Source organism: Polypterus senegalus, chromosome 13 (genome assembly GCF_016835505.1).
Source record: "Polypterus senegalus isolate Bchr_013 chromosome 13, ASM1683550v1, whole genome shotgun sequence".
Taxonomy (NCBI): domain Eukaryota; kingdom Metazoa; phylum Chordata; class Cladistia; order Polypteriformes; family Polypteridae; genus Polypterus; species Polypterus senegalus.
In genome coordinates this window covers 22,661,552-22,670,390 of record NC_053166.1, presented here as the reverse complement: position 1 = coordinate 22,670,390, position 8,839 = coordinate 22,661,552, and positions in this window count along the sequence as shown.

Below are 8,839 nucleotides of genomic sequence, written 5' to 3'. Positions count from 1 at the left end.
ACAGCAATTCGCTTCCGCGACAAACATGCGTCTTCTTAGATGCTCCTGCAGGAATACGGAAAGTCTACGTGAGTCACAGGTGCATCTGGACCGTGCAAAGACGACAACGACTCAAGTGACGAGTTGGAGGTGGGCACATGAGTGACGGCGGTCCGCCAGTTTTCAGTCACGGACGATTGTGTGTTGGTTCGTTCCGTGCATTGTTACAATGTTGCTTTTCTTGCTGATTTATTACATTACCGATTTTTCAAATGTTCATTTTCTCCCTGTGCTTAAAAATCATTAAAAAACCGGCCTGATTATGCGGCATATGGTACGCCGCGGGTTGGCTAGTCTTTCATATTTAGAAAACACCTTAATTGTCCAACATTTTTATGACACATAACTATCCAAAACATGTTTAGGATCAACCCTTTTAACTCACAGGCACAACTAATCGTGGGTAGCATTGGAGAAACATCAGTTGGCCTAAGAAAAAGGTATACTTGGGTGCCATCTGCATACAAGTGAAAATGATTGTTATCTATTAATTTCCAAAGGAAGCATGTAAAGCTAAAACATTAAAGACACCAGTGCTGAACTCTTCGGGACACCAGATTTAACTTCTGAGAATGACAATGGGAGTGTTGTCGACACATTTCTGTATGTATTGAAATTGATTTGGTAAGAACTAAACCAGGCAAGATTGTGCTCCTTCATTGAATAGAGATATTCAATGACTAAAATAAACTGTCCTAATCGGTACTCTGAGGGCGGCACGGTGCGCTTCCCGGGTCCTCCCTGCGTGGAGTTTGCATGTTCTCCCCGTGTCTGCGTGGGTTTCCTCCGGGCGCTCCGGTTTCCTCCCACAATCCAAAGACATGCAGGTTAGGTGGATTGGCGATTCTAAATTGGCCCTAGTGTGTGCTTGGTGTGTGGGTGTGTTTGTGTGTGTCCTGCGGTGGGTTGGCACCCTGCCCAGGATTGGTTCCTGCCTTGTGCCCAGTGTTGGCTGTGATTGGCTCCAGCAGACCCCCGTGACACTGTGTTCGGATTCAGCGGGTTAGAAAATGGATGGATGGATGGATAATCGGTACTCTTTCATCTACCCCAGCTTTGCATTATCGCATTCCTGTGCTGCATGGCTTTCTTCTGTGGGTAGATGATCCCTACAGATGTATTTCACTCGGGATCCTGTGATAATTTTAATGAGTACTACTTCTCATCCTGTCTTCAATGTCTCTGTCTTGCAAGCCCAAAAGGAGATTTGATGGGGTGGCTCACCTACTTACCCAATTTAATGTACAAAATCACTCCCTTTTTCTCCTCCCTCCTCTCTTTTTTCTTTGCTTTGCCCCTTTGCTCTGTAGTTTTTCAATTTGAATCAAACTATTCACACATGATTAAAGGGCACATTCTTCTGTTATGTACACTTTGCTTTCACCAAAAAGAAATGGCTGCACTTCTTAAGCACAGTTCCCCTCATTTCAGGGCACCATAACTAGTGGCCACCTGGTTGCCACAACCTAACATTTTTGAATTTCTGGAACATACATATCAGGCTATATTCAGGATGACATCTTTCTTATCTGTGTGTCAGTGCCTTGTCTGCTTCTTCATTTAATCATCTTTTTTGTTGTCATTCTTCTGCATGCTAGACTTTGTCTGGCAGGGATATAAGCCATTTTATTTGCCCGTTTTTCACTTTCTCAGTAATCAGCATTACTTCTGACTTTGACCTCATGCTTCAGTATCTTCTTATACTTCCTTAGTTCTTGTCATTAGACTAAATTCTGTGATTTGCTTGACGCGCAGCAGATGTTGCCATACTTTCCATGTTTCATGGTATTATGGTGGTTAGCTGATCAGTTATGCCACCTTTTAATGTACATGTAAGGAAAGCACAATATTTACTGATCAATAAATACATTCCAAAACTAAATGTTAATTTTCTAAGCACTTTTTTTTTTGTTTACAGTAAAGCTAAGAGCCTCTTCATTAGAAAGAGGGTTGCGTTACACAACAAAAGGTTAGAAATAAACCCATCCTTGACATATAGTAGTAGATGGCCCTGCACGTCTTTATCTTCTTTTAATAGAGTAGAATAGAACGCCTTTTATTGTCACTATACGCATGTACAATGAGATTAAAAGCAGCTCCTTCAGTGCAGACATATACTGTATGTAGAACACAACAAGTAAATAAACAGATAAACAAATGGTGCAAAAAGTTGCAAAAAAGTTCTGCAATGCTATATACATATGAAAAGAATAATAACTATTGTGTTATTGCACAGAATTTAAATATTGCACAATAATGATGGGCGGCACAGTGGTAGCGCTGCTGCCTCGCAGTTAGGAGACCTGGGTTTGCTTCCCGGGTCCTCCCTGCGTGGAGTTTGCATGTTCTCCCCGTGTCTGCGTGGGTTTCCTCCCACAGTCCAAAGACATGCAGGTTAGGTGGATTGGCGATTATAAATCGGCCCTAGTGTGTGCTTGGTGTGTGTGTCCTGCGGTGGGCTGGCGCCCTGCCCAGGTTTGGTTCCTGCCTTGCGTCCTGTGTTGGCTGGGATTGGCATCAGCAGACCCCCGTGACCCTGTGTTCAGATTCAACGGGTTGGGAAATGGTTGGATGAATGGATGGATAATGATGATCATGTGCAGTGAGTAGTGGATGTTGAACCCTGAGAGTAATGATATTGTACAGTGTACAGATATTGCAGTTATTACCAGTGCAACTTATATATTGGATATTGCACAGTTGATGGATAGAAGGAAGTCCAGGGGTTAGACTGTGTAGTCAGTGCATGTGCGAGTTTAGAATGGCTATGGCTTTTGGGAAAAACTGTTCTCGAGTCTGTTTGTTCTTGTTGTGATGCGCCTGTAGCGCCTCCCAGAGGGCAACAGGTCAAACAGGTCAGAGCCATGGTGGGAGCCGTCCTCGATGATGTTGTTGGCTCTGCTGAGGCAGCTGGAGGTGTAAATGTCCATCAGGGACGGGAGAGGGCAGCCGATGATCTTCTGTGCTGCCTTTGGTACTCTTTGAAGCCTCTCCCTGTCTGCCATGGTGCAGCTGCCGAACCATACTGTGATACAATACGTCAGCAGGCTCTCGATGGACGAGCGGTAGAAAGTCAGTAGCAGGTTGGAGTCCATGTTGTGCTTTCTGAGGACCCTCAGGAAGTGTAACCGCTGCTGAGCCTTCTTGATGACTGCTGTGATGTTGTCTGTCCAGGAGATGTCAGCAGAGATAAGGACGTAGAGAAACCGGAAGGTATGGACCCTCTCCACACACCCGCCGTTGATGTAAAGGGGGGCTAAGTCAGTGCTGTGCCTCCTGAAGTCGACAATGATCTCCTTGGTTTTCCTGAACACCAGGCTGCCAACTTCAGGACCTCCTAATGGTGTTGTCACATCATTGGCCTCTGTAATCTGCTTGACACTCGGCCGATGTCACTATTTTTTCTTTCCACCATGTCTCTTCCTTTTCCATAGTAAATCCAGAAAGAGAGGTCAGTTTCCAAAGCTAGTGCTGCTTTTTATTATTAATATTTTGGCAATAGCCTTCCATTAAGACCAGGATCTAGGTTCTAGGCCCAGTAGTTCATGATTAACCGCTAACCAGATGGACAGAACTTAGCATTTTATTTATGCAGATTAGCTGTGCTACTCGTCTAAGATGGGTAATTAAAGTAGACCTCAGTGTTAATGTTTGCAGTGTACCTTCTATTGAATTGTATTTTGTCATACATGTAAACAATAAAAATGCATTTGGATGTCATTCCAACAGATCACAAAAATGGTAATAAAATGCATTACCACAAATATTTGTGATGCACCATCTGTTGAAATGACAAGTACAATGCGTTTTGTTACTAAACATGTGCGATGCATCACCTTTCAGACCGACAGAGACATAGCAGCTAGATGAATAAGACACGCATCTTAAGTTGGATCATGTATGTAAACGTGACAGTATCTCTACCCCAACTTTAAAAACATCTTCTGTAACCTCGGCAATAAAAAATTTTGATACCGCTGCCAGTTTAAACAATTTTCTGCCTCTTTCTCACTTACTTTCTCCATCTAAACTTCTCAGTGGTTTCCCTGGTCAATGGTGAAACTGCTCTGCTTTAAGTAACTAAATGATTTGGGTTTTGGCAGCAGACTCCGGGGAATTCATTAATTCAGTGGCACCTTTGTGCACCACTTTATAGGGTCAATCGTGGGATTTCACTGTCCAGAATGCAAAGCACCTCATGTGCTCTTCATATTTTCAAAGCCTCTCTAACGGGAAGTCAAAGGTTTGTCAGTCTTGACAGCGGAAAGTGCAACTCGGAAAAAGGAATTCCTCAAGGCTCAGTCTTCAGCCCTTTGCTCTTCTGTATCTAAATGCTTCCCCTTGGCCACATCATTTGTAGCTGTAAACTGGGTTAATTCTACATGGGAGATACACAGATCTACTTTAGGGTTGACACAGATTTCTGGACAAAGATGAAGGTACAAGGATATCATTACCCGGTGTGACTGAAAAATAGCTCAGTTTCTTAAGTTGGGCTTTAACACCATTTAGCAAGACTTTAGTTTTACAGTAGTGTAAAAAGTGGAACTTAATCCGGTATTTAGGTGTAAGCTAATAAAAGTGAATACAGTAATCCCTCGCTATATCGCGCTTCGACTTTCGCGGCTTCACTCTATCGCAGATTTTAAATGTAAGCACATCTAAATACGGATTTCTGCGGACAATGGGTCTTTTAATTTATGCTACACGCTTCCTCAGTTTGTTTACCCTGTTGATTTCATACAAGGGACGCTATTGGCGGATGGCTTAGAAGCTACCCAATCAGAGCATGTATTACATATTAACTAAAACTCTTCAATGCTATAAGATATGCGTCCCGCACGGAGCTTGATTGTTTGGTTGTCTCTGCCTCTCTCTCACCCTCTCTGACATCCTCTGCGCCTGACGGAGGGGCTGTGAGCACAGGTGCTGTTTGCACAGAAGCTGTTTGCCTAGTAGATACGGACGCACCTCTAAGAAATGCCGCTTTATCGCGGTGCTTCCAAAAGCACACGTATTGATTTTTTGATGGTTTGCTTTAATCTCTCGCTCTCTCTCTGACGTTCTCTGCGCCTGACGGAGGAGATGTGAGCAGAGGGGCTGTTTGCTTATAAGATACTGACGCTCCTCTAAAAAATGCCGCGGCAAACTTAAAAGCACACATATTGATTTTGTGATTGTTTGCTTTTCTTTGCGAGCGAGCTCTCTCTCTGAAATTCTCTGCTCCAGAAGAGAAGAAGATATGTTTGCTTTCTTTTAATTGTGAGAAAGAACCGTCATCTCTGTCTTGTCATGGAGCACAGTTTAAACTTTTGACTAAAGGGTGTTATTTCATGTCTAGAGGGCTCTAATAATGTTAACAGTGTGGGAGAGTTTATAAGGGCTTAAAATATATAAAAATAACTACACAAACATATAGTTTCTACTTCGCGGATTTTCATCTATCGCGGGTGGTTCTGGAACGCAACCCCGCGATCGAGGAGGGATTACTGTAAACATTATTAGTACTTATTTGGCTGGCTTCTTTATAAATTGAAGAACTGCAACATTTGAGATAAAACTGGTTCAATTTCTTTAGTTTACAGTAAACCCTCGTTTATCACGGTTAATCCGTTCCAGACTCTGCCGCGATAAATGAATTTCCACAAGTAGGATTCTTTATTTATAAATTGAATATTTTCGCAGTTAGAGCATGGAAAAGCTGTTTACGACCTTCTAAATAAAATTATTAGAGCTCTCTAGACATGAAATAACACTCTTTAGTCAACAGTTTAAACTGTGCTCCATTACAAGAAAGAGATGACAGTTCCGCCTCACAATTAAAAGAATGCAAACATATCTTCCTCTTCAAAGGAGTGCGCGTCAGGAGCAGAGAATGTCATGGAGAGAGAGAGGGAGAGAGACAAGCAAACAATCAAAAATCAATAGGGCTGCTTGGGCTTTTAAAGTATGCGAAACACCACGATAAAGCGGCCGCAATGTGAAGGTAGTCTTACAGCATTTTTAGAGGTGCATCCTTATCCTCCAGGCCAGTGTGTGAACACTCCCTCCGTCAGGAGCAGAGAATGTCTGATTGAGAGAGAGAGAGAGAGAGAGAGAAACAACCAAAAATCAATAAGTGCTGTTTGGGCTTTCAAGTATGCGAAGCACCGCACGGGAAGCATATTGTATATCATCGAGTTTTATTTAATACGCAATATGTGCTCTGATTGGGTAGGTTCTCAGTCATCTGCCAATAGCGTCCCTTGTATGAAATCAACTGGGCAAACAAACTGAGGAAGCATGTACCATAAATTAAAAGACCCACTGTCCGCAGAAATCCGCGAACCAGCGAAAAATCTGTGATATATATTTACATATGCTTACCTCTAAAAATCCGTGATGGAGTGAAGACGCGAAAGTCGAAGCCTGATATAGCGAGGGATCAACTGTATTCTATCTGGAGCACAGGCCAGTGACTAGATCATGCTCACACAGTGGCAGTAATGTGATGTGAACTCACCATCTCAAGGTCTGATGTCTAAATACTCGACACTACACTAAACTTGCTGCCAGAACACACTTGGGGGTCCTCAGTAATGACCGGCTGGACTGGACTTTTAACACGGAAGAACTATAGAGGCAAAGAAAGAGCAGAGCAGAGAAGAGTCTTGAAGAGACTGCACTTCTTTAATGTGGGTAGTGATATCCTTTACATGTTCTACAATTCTGCAATGGCCAGTGTGGCTGTGGCAGTAATACAACTTCAAGTAACCAGCTCAACAAGCACATGAAGACGACAGGCTCAGTTATGTTACACTCTCTTCACCTGCTGGAGTTAGTAGTGGAAAACAGAATGAGAACAATACTAATGAGGAGCATTAGTCACAATGACCATGACCTCTACTTTCAACAAATTATTCAGGAAAAGTGTTGCTGGAAACACAACTGGGGCTGCTTTATCCATCCATCCATTTTCTAACCCACTGAATCTGAACACAGGGTCACTGGGGTCTGCTGGAGCCAACACAGGGCACAAGGCAGGAACCAATCCCAGGGTAGGGCTCCAGCCCACCGCAGGACACACACACACACAGTCCAATTTAGAATTGCCAATGCACCTAACCTGCATGTCGTTGGACTGTGGGAGGAAACGGGAGCACCAGGATGAAACCCATACAGACACGCGGAGAACATGCAAACTCCATGCAGGGAGGACCCGGGAAGTGAACCCAGGTCTCCTTATTGCAAGGCAGAAGTGCTACCACTGCGCCACCCCTGCTTTATCCTAACAGCAAAAAAAAGTCTACATTATGCCTCAATAATCACTGCAACTGCTCTCTTTAGCAGAGTCAGATGTTCTTCTCATTCAAGTCATTCTGATGTGTCTTTGTGTGGGGCGGATGCGGTTTGTTATATTTATCTTAGCTTCTGTTGGGGCAAATAAAATAATTTATCTAACACTATCAAGTGATTGGTCATAATCATGAAGACATCTGTCTTCCAAAACGATGAATACATAACAAAAATGATATTAAGCCATGCAGACCTGAACCCTTCATTTTGTGTGGGACCTTGACAGTATGAAACAAACACAAATCTGTAAGATCTACAATACAATGCCATACAACATGCACAGCCCCTTATGAGAATATTAATGCAGTTTTAAATTAAAGTGCATATGCAATGGTTACTCGGGTAACATTGTGAGTAAAATATACTTGCAAGATTTGCATTTCTGCTGTTACGTTTTACATGCAAGATATTTTACCCTTACTAGCGGACATTAAGTTTGACTGTGGTCAATTAAATCTTATTTTGTATTGCACTAAGTTTGGTTCCATGTTAAAACAAAGTTGAAAGGTAAAAAGCACACGTCATACTGAAATGTACAGTTAAAATAAGCAAACTTTATGATATTAAGATTTCATACATTCACAAAGACAATACTACAAACAAAGAGCTGAAATGGAAAAAAAAAGAAACAAAAATACCCACATGCACAAGTGTAGGCTAAGGAATTTTCAGAAGACTCTGCTTAAATTGGTCCATAAAAGCAACCATTTAATTATATGTTTGCATATTGAAAAAGGTTCTCCCATCGTTTAGATCAACAGAGTCGGGTATTTAAAAAAATAAAAAAAATAAAAAAATCTGGAAAACAGACCCTTTGTTAACAACATCTTATATGGTGACCCCAGCAACGTGAAAGATGCATTCAGAGAGAGATTAACACAAGCTACTGAGGTCACTATCAGGCATTCAACAAGCAGAATCGAAGGGGAAAAAAAAATAAAATAAAAGACACAGAGGCCTAGAAGGAAATGGGGTGGGGAAGCATATTCAGCATTCAGAACCGAACCTGTGGAAGCTTAACTACCACCTCCACTTTCCTTCATTCCAGTTTCTGCACCTGCAGAAGCTACCACAAGGGGACAAGGATGAAAAGCAGGAAAGGTCAGTAGAAGGGAACTTCAGTTCAATGGTTTTAAGAGAAAAAAAAATATATATAAAAAATTTAGGAAGACATTTTATAAAAACACATAAAAATACATATGCTCATTGTAGTTAAGTATCTTGAGATTTCATCCATAACGTAGTGTAAAAATTGTTAACATGCAAGACTGATGAAGAGAAAAGAATGTATAGTCCCGACCATTGAGCAAATGAATAAACAGCAAAAGAACAACAACTTTAAAAGCAGACACTGTATAAACGGTCAAATCCAAGTACTGCTTTTGTTACTTCTGTTAGATTTGCATTTTTCTAAAATTACATGGTAATTACAATACAAGAAAACCCTCATGGTTGAACCCATAAG